Source organism: Zingiber officinale, chromosome 2B (genome assembly GCF_018446385.1).
Source record: "Zingiber officinale cultivar Zhangliang chromosome 2B, Zo_v1.1, whole genome shotgun sequence".
NCBI classification, from domain to species: Eukaryota; Viridiplantae; Streptophyta; class Magnoliopsida; order Zingiberales; family Zingiberaceae; genus Zingiber; species Zingiber officinale.
The window spans coordinates 8564426-8580864 of NC_055989.1; the positions used below are offsets into that span (position 1 = coordinate 8564426).

A 16439-nucleotide genomic window follows, 5' to 3' on the forward strand; every position below is an offset into this window, starting at 1 on the left:
TCATAAATCAACTTTTAAATGAAAAAATAATAGTTTTGATATTGAATTTATAGATTTTACACTCTATTTATAAAAAATATAGACAAATATATTAAATTTATTTATTAGAATAAAATTGTAAATTTTAATAAGAATATTATAATTTTCTCTAAATATATAATTTAATTTTTAATAAATATTTAAATTTATAATTTATATTTATTAAGCTCGGTTAGGCTTGATAAAAGTTCGAATAAACTCGTGAGCCATGAATATATTCGTTAAATAAAGTTTGAGCTCGATTATAAATAAGCTAAACTCAAACATTTAAGAGTTCAACTCAGCTCGACTCGATTACACCCTAAGAAAGAGTCAATGGGAATCAAAATAAAGTAACGATTCCTGCCATTCCTCCCGTTAATCGTAAAACCCATTACCCTCCTTAATCGACCTTGTCATTTTTTGATAAAAAAAATCCTTCTCCTCAGCCCATTACCCTCGACTGCATCTGTCCTAAATCCATCATCTCCTTCGACTGCTTCTACCCTAAAATCGTTCCCTCTTCGACTATTTCTATCCTAAAATCATTTGCCTCCTTCGACTGCTTCTGCCCAAAATCGTTAACTCACTTTGTTCAACTGCTTCTGCCCCAAATCATTCGCCTCTTCAACTCAATAGATGCTGCATTTTTTCGATTGCTCACTTCTACCCAAAATCCTTCATCTCCATCAGACTGCTATCTCTAAAGGGTGATTTTTGAAGATCTACAACATAGTATAAATCCTCACAATCAATGGCCTGCTAGTAAGTCTCCCTATTTGAAGGTAATTGATGAGTTGTTTGTGAATTCTTATACTTGCTCATGTGAGTTCTCTTTTTTTGAATGTCTAAAGATGGAGCCTGTTGATTAGTTTCCCTGTTTCCAGATAGTGTGCGTTGGATCCCTAATTTTTTTCCCTTTTTTTGGCATTCTGAGGGTCACTGGTCTTTTTTCTTCTTTCTTTTTTTTTTGTTGGGAACATGTTCTAATTTATGGTGATCGGTGGTGTGTTGGATATTTTATGGTTATGTGTTTTGTGTTTTTTTTCCTCTACTGTCTGTTACGTGATTTTGATTCTATTTATATGATGTAGATAAGATGGCACATCCTCATTTTAACAATAGAAGACGTAGATTAATGTGCACTTTGTGGAATATGTATGGAATGCCGATAGTTTGTTTGGTTCTCGTATATTATGAAATTACAATACTTGCCTATTATCGAAGTAAGTTCGTCAAATAAAAAGTAAGGAAGACAAATGGATTGCGTGTCTGAAATGGATGTTTAGTCTTACAAAAGAGAGTGATGAAATATGTGCTAGTGAACTTCGAATGGATAGGAGAATATTTACGATATTGTGTGATATGGTACGAGACTTTAGGAATTTAAAAGCCACAAAAAAATGCAACCATTGAGAAAATTGTGACATTATTTATCTATATGTTGGCACACCATAAAAATGTAGAACAATAAGCATTCTTTTTGGACGCAATAGGGAAATAGTTAGTTGTCATTTCAATTCTTGTCTTTGAGCAATTTTATAACTGCGCCACATATTGCTAAAGAAACCTCAGCCTGTACGCGATGACCGTGAAGAAGATATGTGGAAACCATTTAAGGTAATATTTTTTAATCACCTCTAGTTCATCTTTTAAAATATTTTTCATTTAACTCTATGAATTACAAGGTTGTTTAGGTGCTTTAGACGATATTTTTATCTCAGTGACACCCCTAAAGAAGTAAAATAACGTTATCACACAAAAAAGGGAGGATTGCTACAATGTATTGGGTGTTTGTTGCCCAAATAAGCAATTTATATATATGTTGCCTAGTTGGGAAGGTTCTGCTCATGATAGTTTAATTCTTTGTGATGTCATCAATAGACCATTTGGCATAAAGTCCCCTAAGGTATAAGTAACTGCTTTATACTTTCAAGTTTTTTTCTTTCCATTTTTATGGAATACTTGCATTTATTTTATTTTCCTTAGTATAGGTTGTTATTATTTGATAGATATTGGATATTGCAATTTAGATGGATTTCTAGCACCTTATCATGGATATAAGTATCATCTCAATGAGTTTGATGTCATCGACCCAAGACAACCAAAGAATATTTTAACATGAAGCACTCTAGAGCAAGAAATGTTATTGGAGGTGTTTTGGATTGTTGAAGGGGCGTTGTAAAATTCTAGCTTCCCCTTCATTGTCTCCAATGCAAACCCAAATCCATATTATTATTGTTCATTGTTTTCTTCATAACTTGATTAGTAAATTCATGAGGCATGGTCCTCAGGAGTGTATAACTAGTGAAGATGAACAAAGTTAAGATGATGATCGTGATCATGAGAGTGAAACAGAGTACATACAAACAACTGCCCAACTGATCAATGGACAATGTTTAGGAATAATTTAGTACTCCAAATGTTTAATAATTGGCAAAATAGGTTTTTGATATGGAATGACTATGATTGGTGTGATGTTTGTTTTTTATTTTTCTTCTGTATTCACCTTTGTGAAAACTTTTACACCTAACATTTTATGCATTTTGTGGTGACTATAGTCTATGTTTTATGTATCATCAACTTTCTTTAAACATGATTTAATACTATTACACATTTAATAGTTACTCTTCCTTTGACTTTGATATGAAGTAGGATGGAGAGTAATCTTGATGACTCTATGGGAAGAAAGTTACCCACACGAAAGAGGTAAAAATAAAGTTTTCTATTGGGAATTAAGAGGAAAGTTGTGCATTAGTAAGATGTGTACAGGATATGGCAATCGACCCTCTCTCAAAAATCGATGAAGGTTTCAAGAACAACCACATGGCCAAGTTAAGAAGAATTATGATCTAAATACTGTCAAATTTAACAAAATCTATCACTCACATTGATCCAAGATTAAAACCTGAGATAAGAAATTCCATGCTATCAATGAAATGTGTAGGTAAAATGGTTGTACTGGGAATGATGCTTAAAAAAAGATAACATGTGAAGAAACATGGTATCTTGAATGGATTAAGGTATGCATAACTAATTTAAGTTTCCTTCTTCTGTTCACTATAGCGTTTGGACACGTATTTCTCACTTTGATTAAAGCACTTCTTGGGACATTATTTACTTTGGATTGTCGAGTGTTTGCATGTGTTGGTTGTGTATTTTTATATGTTTTTGTTAGGCGCACTTAATTTTCTTATCTTATTTCATCCCAACATTGTGTAAGCTAGTTTATATAACATTTGTATTTATTCCTATACCTCAATCTTGAGCATCGATTTTTTGTGTAGATATTGGTTCATTATACCTTTGAATGTTATGTTGGCTTTTTTTAAATTAAGAAAAGTTGTTTGTGGGTTATAGTTTGATTTGGCATTGTTTAATTATTGAGAGGTGTTTTTTTTTTTGGTACAGGGTCACTTCAAAGCTAAAGGTCTATTCAATGTATCATTCCCTTATTTTTCAGAGTTAGAGATGGTATATGACCAAAACAAAGCAACAAGCCTTGTTGCAGAAGATCCTGTGATAATTGCACGTAACATACAAATATTGATGTTGATGCTGATTTGTCCATAATAGATGACAATACGACTACTGACAATAGAGTTGAAGTTGATTCAATGTCAAATCAACAACCATTTGTTACATCCAAAGCATCTCACTCTAAGGAGAAAAAGAAAATTACCTATTGACAGAGTTGAAAAGGCTTCAAAAAAGGTAAATAATGCAACCGTGCAAAATATTGACTGTGAGTGATCGAGTAGATGAGTTTATGCAAAATATTAGCTCATACAAGGCTGCTTAAGCAATTTGTGAAGATACTGTGAAAGTTGAGTTATTGTTCAGTTTGGATCCATCTAAAATAGAATATTTTGTGCTTAGTTGCTTGTAATTATAGATTATAAATATGCTAGTTTTGAAAATTATGGAAACCTTTCTTCAACTTATGTTGTTTAGTAATCGGATTTTGAATGACCGCCTAGCTACCATTCAATTAATTGATGGTTTTCTGTATTAGGACGGTGGTATATCTTTTATTTAGGGTAATGCATTCAACAGAATTATAGTATGTTGAAGAATTGGTATGTTAACTAATGTTGTGTTCAAACAATGGTTAATTACTGATAATGATTTATTTTGAAGATGTGTTGTGTTCACTTGCACTGTGATATATTGTTAATATTCTTGCGAAATATGGCTATCATGCTTGAGATATATGACTTGATAGAAGTTTTTTTTTTTAAAAAAAAATAATAATTACTGCTTGTTTATTTTTTAAAAAATAAAAAAACAATAAGATATGTTTTTTTTTTTTTTTTTTTTATTAAAAACTACAATATGTCTGTAATTGTCTGCGAATTTTTTTCGTAGGTGCATTATTTGTACTGTGTTAATCATATTCGCGATTGTTACAACTTTTCTTGTATTGTTTAATGGTAAGGGTAAAATTAAAATTTTGATTGATTCCCATTGTATATTTTAATTCGTCCCAAGCAACATCAATCACATTATATAACACCCATTCCAGTATTTATACCCCGCACCAACAATTCAATCGCTTATTTCCATTGTGATTAACCCCCCAATCAAACATATTATCATTCCAATTGAGTAATTATACCACACACCCCCAGTAATTAAAATCAATTTCTAATTTCTATATGAAACGTGATAAAATTTTTAATTATTATCTTGCACTGTTATTTTTGTCGTTATTACTCCCAACAAATTCAACGGGATGTGCAACACGTTGAGTTTGGTTGTCAATCTATGAAATCGAATTCTGGATAATAATTTGGTGAAGATATTAGGAACTTGATCCTCTGTAAAGATATATGAGTTTGATAGTTGTTTGACCTCTATATGTTTTGTACAAGGTGAAAATCTATCTCCGCATATTTTATGTGAGCATAAAAAATTAGATTTGCAGTAAGATATGTTGCTCTAATGTTATCACACCATATTTTAGGTATAACATCAGTAGAAAGATGTAATTTTGAAAGAAGGGATTGGAGGCAAATGATTTCAAACCTAACATTGGCAATAACTTTATATTCAGTTTCGATACTCGATCAAGATATAATAGGTTACTTTTTAGAATGTCATGAGATAAGATTTCATCCCATAAATATTTTATATACAGCAATAGAACGTCTGTCTTTAGGAGAGTCTACCTAATCTACATCACTAAATGCATTTAATTCTCGTGAGGAATGTCGATACAAAAAGAGACCATAAAGAATAGTGTCTTTGAGATAGCAAAGGATCTTTTTAAAACCTTACAATTGTTTTTCAGTGGGAGAATGTATAAATTTACTAGCTCGATTGAAATCAAAAGTGATATCAGGACGTGTGATAGTGATAGATTGTAAGACTCCAACAATGTTCCAATATATTTGAGGATCAACCAAAATAGGAGACTATGAAGGTGCATAAAAGTTACATATAACAATCAATGTAGAAATAAGAAGTGTATCATCCACTTTAGCCCGTTGGAGAATTCCAGTAATGTATTTGCTCTGTGAAAGGAGACAAGCATTAGAATTTGTGAAGAGCTAAATACCAAGGAAGAAACGAACCATGCCAAGATCTCTAATAAGAAATTATTGATTAAGAAGACAAAGTACAATAGTAATGCCTTCTTGATCATATCCGGTTAGAAGAATATCATTCACATAAATTAGGAAAAAAATATAGAGACAACATCACACTTATAAGATAAAGATGAGTCAGTCTTTGAACTAGAGAACCCTTGAACGTATAACCAATTAGAGAGATGATGAAACCATGCATGAGGGGCTTGTTGAAGACCGTATGAAGATTTCTTTAACTAACAAACATGTGTTGAAAGTTGTGGATAAATAAATCCAGACAGCTTCTCCATAAACACAGTTTTCTTAAGATGACTATGAAGAAAAGTATTGGAAACATCTAATTGGTATATCAACCAGTTGGAACTAACCGCTATATATAGTAATAATATGATAGTTGTAATCTTAATAATTGGACAAAATGTATTATTAACGTCAATACCTAACTATTGATTGAATCCTTTTGCCAAAAGACAAGCTTTATATTGTTCAAGAGAGCCATCAACATGATACTTGAGCCGAAAGACCCATTTGGAACCCACAACGTTCATGGAGACAATGTGAGGAACTAAGCACCTAGTCTTATTATGATGTAGAGCATCAAATTTTGTAGCCATGACAGCATGCCAATTTGGATCCTTAACAATATGTGTAAAGCACGTTGATTTAATAGATTTTGAAGAAACCACTAGAGTCCATGGAAGAAGGTAACGGATGGCCACTTGCGAGCATCGTGCATAGATATCATTTAAGGGAAGTGCCCATTGAGGATCATCTACATCATAATCACTTGTTGAAGAAGGCAAGAGGCTAGGCTAAGTATGTGAAGATGCCTCATTTGGCATATTTGAGGAAGAAAACAAATTATTCTTTTGATTGGATGATATGTTGGAACTATCAGCAGGAGAGACCTTAAAGACTGGCGAAGATGGAGCTGGACCCAAAATATCATCTTCTCTTGTATTAGTATCATTCCTTGGGAGAGGAGAAAAATATTGCATGTTATGATAATGTTGGGTGGTACTAATTATGTATCACTAGTCTTTGGAGGAGAGGTTGAGTAAGCTACCGAGAAAGGGAACAAAGACTCATAAAAATAACATGCTGAGAAATATAAATTTGCCTGATCAATATATATAAGTAATGATACCCATGATGCAAATGACTGTAACCAAGGAAAAACACTGTAATGGATGAGAGTTTAATTTATATTTAGAGTAGAGACATAACCAAGGATAACATGTGCAACAAAAAAGTCGAAGAGAAGTATAGTTAGGCGACTGATTATAAAGTTTCTCTAGTGGACACTTTTGATTAAGCAATGGTGTTGGAAGGCGATTTATGGGGTAAATTGAAGTGCTAATAGCTTCATCCTAGAATTTATGAGGAGTTGATACATGATTAATTAAGAAGAGCTAAAGTTGTTTCCACTATATGTAGATATTTTCTCTTAGTAGAACCATTTTTCTCATGGGTGTGAGAACAAGAAACGCAATGAATAATTCCACAAGCAACAAAATAACGATGAACAACTTAATATTCACCACCCCAATTAGAATAAAAAACAAGTATTTTATTACCAAAGAAAGGTTCAACTTGGAGTTGAAAATGATAAAATATGTTAAGTAAATCATATTTGCATTTCATAGGATATATCCAAGTGAATTTGTTGAAATGATAAATGAAAGTGACATAATATAGAAAACCTTGGTTAGATAGGATAGGTACATGACTCTAAATATTAGAATGAATTATTATTTCAAGAGGAAAATTAGACACATGAATGGATGAAGAAAAAGGTAATTTATGACTTTTAACTTCTAAGAGTATCCACATCAGTTACCTTATTCAAAGATTTTATCCTAAATTTTGGATAGGTTAACTAAAAATCCTCTGCATCAGTTACCCTATCCATTTCCTAAATTTAGATTTGATGAATATTGATTATTTAAATTTAGGGAATGAAACCTCTACCCTAAAAATGAAATAATATTTCTTTTTAATCTCTCTCCTTCCACTCAATCTCTCTCCTTCCACTCATTTCATAAATATAATAATAAAAAATAGAAGAAAGAGAAGGAAATAATAAAAAAATTAAGGATGATGGAAATTTTAGGATATTTGATGTAGTGTGTAGTGAAAAGTGATTATCTAAATTTAATAAAGTGAGTCATTTATCCTAAATTTTAGATATAGTAATAGAGAAACTGATGTGGATGCTCTAAGCATACTTTACATAAATGAGTTGATGAGGTAAATTAAGTAGAATGATTTGTAAAATTGCAGATCTGGAGCATAGGATCGTACAATCCTATGATCTAGAAGTAGGAAATCAATCTAGTCCAGGGATTGATTTTGCAGTAGAATAAAAATGGAATCATACAATTTCGAGTTGAATCGAGGTGATCTTACGGTACAAACGATCTGAATGCGACACTGGAACCAAGCATAGTCATTGGCGTCTCTGCTAGTAGTGACAACAGAGGGGACATAAGGAGGCAGAACCGACGACTTGTGGAGGGGGATGAAGAGGAGAAGACGTCGACCGACGGGTGGCCAGCGGCAGTGACATGGATGCGCGAGTGTTGTGGGTAAGGCCCGTGAGGGGAGTGGCAGCGGTGAGAGCTCATGCGAAGAGGGGAAGGCATCACCAACGACAGGCAACAGTGACGACATAGATACGCGACCGTGACAGTGAAGCCAAGGGGAGCAAACGACAGAGTGAGGGGAGAACATCTATGCACGAGTGAGATGAGAAGAGAGGAGACGACACAGTGTTTAGGTTTTTAATTGAACTTTATTTAATTAATTCAATAGATTCTTAACTTAAATGAGATAATTTAAACATACTTTCTTAAACCTTAAATTATCCTATTAATATATATAAATTTATTTTAAAATTATAAATAAATTATATTTATTTATTATATATATTTTCAACTTATTATTACCATTAATAATAATAATAATAATAATAATAATAATTTAATTTAATTTATTTAAAAGAAATTCTAATCAAATATCAAATTGATTTAATCATTTTGATCATCCTATCAAATACTAAATTAAATTTAAAGGGTTTATGGTAGGATCATACGATTCAACAATCTAATAATGACCGCCAAAGTCGATCCTGTATAGAATCGCAATCCTACAAACTATGTGAAGTAGGCAAACAAAAGTGACTTATGATTCTTTGAACAATATGAATAAAGGATTACGAAATCGAGCATATATGTCAAATTGATTTATTTATACATATTGTCGAGATAAAATATGTAATAATAAATATGATATGTGATCTCAATTGTTATAGAAACAACGACAAATATGATGGTGATTGCAATCCGCTTTAGTAATTGGAATCAATTTTTGATTTATATCTAGAACATGATAAGCTTTGTCGTCATTAGAAGCCAACGGGGAATCCAACGACGGCATTAACACACTTCTAAGTGTGCTTCACATTAACATAATTAAATCCCTATTTAATGACACTTAATTGTTAGTAAAATTCAAGAAATAGCTTGAATGGGCTCAAGAATGCACTAGGAAACATAACACAAGCTGCTTTAGCATAGCCACAGCCAGAAAGCAGAATTAATGCTCACTTTAATTTGTTAATTGCATGAGAATCCTTTTTAATCAAAAAAATACATTCAAAGTTCTGCTTTTTAATCGATAACGCAGACCAACTATGTCTGAGTGGCAATGCCTGTGTGAACAATAGACTTTATAAGGTCGCCCAAGGTTTTGGTCTGCCTTGCATGGTAACTGATTACTTACAGGGTTGCGTAGTTGGATTTTGCTAGGATCTCTTGATGGTGCAATTAATGGTGAGGCGGAGCAATAGGCATGCGAGGAAGAAGATATTGGAGGTATGACCTCCATCCACCATTTGTTTCGTACAAAACAACATGAAAGTCTTACAATCAAGAAACTAGCTACTTGTCCAATGAAGAAGACTAAAAGCTAGGGGTCGTGTATAATACTTCTCATGTTTTGCATGAATAACTTACTTTTTTTACAATATATTAATTCTGCATTTTCAAATATCACATGAGCCTATTAATGATCTTCATAACTCTTCAATGGACGGTGTTTTGTACTATTATGGGTCTCTAATTCAAGGTAGTTTACTTTTAATGAGTATCCTTTTAGTTTGGTGAATGGTAATCAAGATTGCATTACAATATTAATTATTTTATTTGGTATCATTTTAAAGTTGTAATGTAATTTAATCTGAATTATAAAAGATAATAAAGTTTTATAATCTATATTACAAGGCCAATAATATGTAATCTAATTACATTCCAAGCTCAATATTTAATTAAAATTTAAATGTCAAATATACCCCTACCTCATTTCTTGTATCAATCGGTCACCGACATTGCTGCCGCTAACGCCGACCACTGGCCATCTAGCAGTCGCTGCTATCGGGATTGCTACTGGCAGAGATCACAGGATATTTTTGTTATTTTATAATAATATGAATTACATTAAATTCTTTATAAAAAAATAATGAATACCAAACAAAAGAATATAATTATCCTTGTAATCAAATATTACATGCATAGTATACAACTCTTTCACCAAATCTAGTAATGTAATATTAATAACATTATAAACTCGATTACATTACCCCTAACCAAACATAGCCTATAGGATGACCTGATTCCTTAAGACGTAGAAGCAGAGCACCTCCGGTAGGTTAGATGTGAGTTGGATTGACTTCAGCTTCGGAGGGCTAGCCAGGGATCCACTCCGGTCTAATTAGGTCACTAACGCTTTGTTGGCTCGTCTCACTGTGCGTAGGAGTGTTGAGGAGTTTCTTCATATCTTCAGAGTTCATCTTCATCGGAGGTCATCGTCATTCATCGGAACTAGTGTTCATCTTCGCAGATTTCAGATAGGATCAATATAGTTAGCTATTACTGCCCGGATGATCAAGGCGTCATCGTGAGGGATCTCTACTCCCTCTAGGTCCGGAGGGCCAAAGCTGATCTCTGGTCCCTCGGGCTTCTCCTTGTTGGATCCCACAATATGTATCTCTAGTAGTCGAACATGCAACTTCCTTACTTAGTTGGAATCACTGTTAGTTGGCCCAGCAACCATCATTCTGATTTCTCCCCGAGTGACATTGCTTCGGTTTTCTTCCTCCTAAGCCTAGGGTCTAGTCCGCTCAGCGGAAGCTCGGGCAAGACTTGCGTTACTTCTTTGTTGAGGCTGACGCTGACTCCGCTCGGCCGCCGCTCTTTCTTCTTCTCGCTGCATGCCTGATCAACGATGATGATGTCGATCGGGATATGGTGACCGATGGTGATATCCTGGAGGAGGCGGTCTGTTAGATTTTGAGGGATGTCCTAAGACAATCGCCTTACAGTTTTTACTAAATATAGATTCATTATTTGAATGCATATTATATGTTTGATTGTCTTAAATTAAACTCATTTACTGAATGTCTATAATATACAATTCATAGCATGAGAGAAATTGTGATTGGATCACAGCTAGTAATTATATCTATATGTGCAATTATGAACGTATTAGAATTTGCCTAGTCGTCGAATTGATGTATTCGAACATCATCAATTCTGTAAGACTAGCACAGGTTATACTACTTGGTTCGCCAAGCAGTCGTTTTCTCACTAGCTGGAGACATTAAGATGTCGAGAGTTAAACTTAGATGCTAGTTATGGTAACTAGTTCATTGGAGTGACTCGCTATAAAACTTCATATGGTTATCTATATATGGATATGTCTGTGAAGCTCTTACTACAGTTCGAGTGCAAGTTTCCTTCGATTTGAGGTATACAAGTCATTTTGGTCATGGAGACTTATACTTTGACATCTTAAGCAAACATCTCATTGAGGTATGGACCCGGGATAATTGGGTATAAGTCGAAATGTCCAAAGATGTTTGGATAATCCACAGAGAATTCACTACTCCTTGCGAGGAGATGTATACCCCTATGGTCACTCGTTAGGATTATTACTCAAAGTCTTTGACCAAAGAATTACATGTTAAGAGCATGAGACTCTTGTATACATGTACGAGTAATTTGAATCCGTAGAATGAGAAGTATTACTTGGGCTAGGTGTGACGTAGTCAGTCTAAGTGGGGACAGACACATAGACCATGTCCTGAACCAAGTGGGTATAAGATGAGTGAAAGGAACAAGGCACGACTCACTCACTATTAGAAAACTAGGCTTTTGAGATAAAAAATTTAAGACAGTGATAAAATTCGTCTCAAATACTAAGTAATTAAGACAGGAATAATAGATGTCTGAAAATTTTATATGGAGACATTAAATTTAAGACAGTATTTAAGATTTTGTCTCAAACTCAACTAAATAAGACACCTAATAAAGATAATTAAAAATATAATTATATAAGATATTTAAATAAGACTGTAAAAAAAGTATTTGTCTCAAATTATCTTATATATGGTTCGTTGGAATGGTCACGATAATCGTCAAGGATTCTACAGTTCTAGTTCCAATATCATTTCACAGAACGGTTGCAGTATATTTTATATATATTATAATAATAGCATAGAAAAATGTATTTACAAATTTAACTTAATGAAAATTTTAATTTATAATTTGCATTTAGATCATTGATAATTTAAAAATTATGAAAAAAATATATTAAATATTTGATGATGTAATCTTTTGATAGGCTTAAAACACAAAAATAACAAATAAATAATAATATTATATATATATATATATATAGGATTGATGATATTAATTAAAAGTTTTAGGTTTTAGATTTTAATATTAAATTATTTACATTTGTTATTATTTTTTTTAAAAGGGTTAAGTTTGTTTCTTAGTCCAAAAACGAGAGAACACGGCGATGGGGCGACGAGCCGACTGAGGCGATGATGATCTCCATATCTCCATGGTGAATCTCATGTACTTCTTCCGTTCTTCTCTTCTCTCCGTCCAACCTATTGAGATCATCTCTCTTGTCCAATCCGTCGGCATCATGCGGTCGCTGTCGCTTGTGCGACCAACTCGCACGCCCTGCCCTTGAGCCTGTTCCTGCCCTACCGCTGTGCCGTGTGATGCTTTGGCCGTGACTCTTGCTGCGCGCATGGCCACAAGAGACTCCTGCTTTTCCATGATCACAGCGCAGCCACTGCCATGGTCAAAGCATTGCATAACAAGAGTTGCTGCTGTGCGCGCAACTAAAACATCGTACAATGTTAGCAGTAGTGATTCCTATTCACCTTCCTGCTTCTAGTAGCTTCAATTATTTCCTTATGTTTGATTTTTAAAACACATTGATACCATTTCTATCGATTTCCTTTGATTTTGCTGTTATCAAAATTTACATTTTTATTTTCTTCATATTTTGTTGTTCTCAAATTTGGATTTCATTAATCTTTTTGATTTAATTTTAGTAACCACAGAAAAAATACCTTAAATCTAATTTAACCTAGGAATATAAAGATAAGGATTTAATTCGATGGGCTAGGAATATCATATATGGCTTCAATTGGATGTGCAATTCATCTCACCATAGTGGTAGAATTGCCACAAGGAATATCATATATGGCTTCAATTGGATGTGCAATTCATCTCACCATAGTGGTAGAATTGCCACAGTTAGATCTTAGCATCTGTGTGGATAATTTATAGCTAGCTTAAAAGTATTTCTTTTTTTTTTTTTTCATTTTTATCAATATGTGAAACAGAGTGGTTTGTTTGGTAATCTATTAAATGAATAGCAGAAGCTATCAATTTTTTTATTGTACTCGGTGAAGAATGGGCATGCTACAGAAAGAAAAAAAAAAGCTAAATTGAAATTATTATTATGTCTTATTATGCACTTGAATTTTTGTTTGTTGCACTCATTTTTGTCTCTTGCACTCTAGATTTAAAATTGTGAACACGGGTCAAGCCTCTCCTAACTCTGATTCCTGGATCTGTACCTGAGTAAATCAATTTACATGGTATATCCCTTATTACTTTTGATTTGTTGTTAGCAGTTTGACTAGATGTGAGGGAGAGGTAAGAAATTTAGTTCCCCATCCTATTGCAATTAAGATATTCGATAAAAGGTCAATATGATTAATTTAAAGAACTAAGTAATTTTAAGATTACTATTAACTATATACCAAACAAAGCAAACATACTTTTGAGAAATAATGAGAACCATTAAGTGAATCTACTTGATACAACCTCCAAATGTTAGCATGCAATAGTCCAAAGCAAATAGCAGTTTTAGTATTTTTCTTAGAAATGGAAAGTTTGTGTTGTTTTACTAGAGGAAAAACTTCCCAAACACAAGAAGTTGGAAAAGAAATAGATCTAGTGATGATTTTTTGGATTACAATTGAAGATGGGTGATCAATCCTTTGATGTCATGATGCACTTTTAATTTTTTATAATTTCATTTGTAGGCACTGAATATTGACAATTCTGAAGTTAGAGCTTTATCACATTTGAGAGAACTTCTAGAAAAGGTATTATTTTTTCATTAGTTAAAATTTAATTGTACTTGTAAGTGTTATCTTTGCAGTAAATATTTAGTTGTGATCTAAGAAGTAACTTTTATTCGGTCATATAATGATTCAAATGAGTTGATAAAAATGACTACAGAGAAAACTGTAGCAGAGTGTATGAAAGTAGTGACTCCTATTCTAAATCAAATGAGATCCCAAATAGATGTACTTCAATCAAAGTTAGAGAATCATGAATTCCCATTGACTCATCTTTGTATGAAATCCAGTGAATTTAGTAATCAAAGGTATTTTTACTTTATTTAAATAATCGACTTTTATAATGAATTTTGATAGTTTTATGAAATGTACACTATTTTTTATTTAGGTTGCAGATAATATTATTTCACATATACAAGGAATGGGTAGCCAACATGTACATTGGTAGTTGTTTTCACAAGATTTTTTTTTATTTTATTAACAATTTTGGTGTACTAGTACATATTTTTAAGTTGTAGATAAATTTATTTTATAGGTGCAACAACTTGAAGGGCACAGAGATATTGACAAACACATAAACCATCATTTCTTATTACGAGATGAATAGGTTTGTTTAACTTAAAGTTGTTTGTGTTGTATATATACATAGTTGAAAGAAAGAGTGTTAGATGATGAGATTTTTATTGAAAAATTATATTTATTAATTTTTCTGAACAGTATATATTATAAATCATCTTTACCTGTAATAAGAGTTTTTTTAATGTTCAGGATTGTGATGAAGAAAGATTATAGAAGTTATCTCCAGATTATAAGGAGTTATTCTTTAGACTTTCTCTCGTGTAATTTCCATTGGAATAGTAATTTTTTTCGTATCAAATTAATGATGGATATATAGATATTTCTATTATCGGATGAATGTTGGATGCACTTCAATTAATGTTGTAAAATTTTATATTATGTATATCATTTTTAATTTGTAAGGAGAAAGTTTTTCCTTTTGTTTTGAAATGGAAATTCAATAAATCTGATCTAGATTAATTTGTATAGTAAATGTTCTTTTAAGATTATTAATTTTCATCATAAATGTTACATCTAACAAGTTAAAACATTAGGGACAATAATTTACTGTCTTCATTTCTATTTGAGACAGCATATTACCATCTCAATTTAGTGTCTCTAGTTTTTTTTATAGAATAAGACATAACATTTGAGACAAAACAATAATTGCCTTAAATATTTTTAAGACAATTGAACAACCGTTTCATCACCGTCTTAAACAACATTTGATATAGTACAATTATCTCAATATTTTTTTGAGACTCTTGTATTGGGGACGGCTACATTACCATCTCATCACCGTCTCAAAAATATTTTGAGACATTAAATTTATAATTTAAGACATATTTTATTGTGTCTCAAAAGCCTAGTTTTCTAGTAGTGACTGTAGCTGCTGAAGGGTTTAGAATTAGTTCTAAGATTAACTATGATTTTTAAGTTAATTGGGGATCATGATGTACTACTAGGTGCCACTCAGAATCATTCTATAATTAAGTAGTTAATTATGGACATCCAAGACAACGGGCAAAACAACAACGTCCAAGTCTGCCTTTAGCAGCTTTAGGTCGATCTATTGCTACGTGCTGCACGACATGGGTTCGAGGTTCCTGGTGCGGCTGTACTACACCCGCTCAGGGGCTCTTTGGGGGTTGATGGCTTCTATTCGGCCGTCATTCGGGGGCGGTAGTAGGGTCAGCTGGTGCCTCCTTCCTTTGTGCTACCTGGGCTTCCTCTACATTGATATATTCGCTGACATGCCTGAGCAGGTGGTCGAAGTCTTTCGGTGGCCTTCGAATAAGCAAGCGAAAGAACTCGCCCTCTAAAATTCTCTGAGAGAAGACACTTACTAATAAATCCGGAGAGACAGATAGTATATCCATGGTCACCTGGTTGAACCTCTTGATATATGCTCTTAATGCCTCCTTGGACCCTTACTTCATAGCGAACAAGTTAGCATTCGTCTTTTGGTAGTGGCGGCTGCTGGCAAAATGATGTAGAAATACCGTCTGGAAGTCTCTGAAACTGTGGATTGATCCGATCGGCAAGTGCCTAAACCATCATTGTGTCAATCCAAAGAGCGTGGTAAGGAAGACCCGGCACTTCACTCAGTCGGTGTATTGATAGAGTGTGGTTGTGTTATCGAACTTGGTTAAGTGGTCATCCGGATCGGTAGTTCCATTGTACTCCCTGATTGTCAATGGAGTGTAATGTCGGAGTAATGGGTCGTCCTGAATCCCCTGAGAAAATTATCGGTTGATCCGTTTAGACAAATCATCAGTCCTTGGTGCTTTTCCTTTCCATGCGTCCTGGACAAACACGTG

General features: G+C 33.2%; 1 long non-coding RNA gene across 1 annotated transcript; it reads left to right on the plus strand.

The window, feature by feature from the left end:
• Positions 1–422: 422 nt before the first annotated feature.
• Positions 423–3975, plus strand: LOC122045214. The gene is made up of 2 exons (XR_006129945.1): positions 423–2727; positions 3430–3975. It is a non-coding gene; the product is annotated as an uncharacterized LOC122045214 (long non-coding RNA).
• Positions 3976–16439: the final 12464 nt, after the last annotated feature.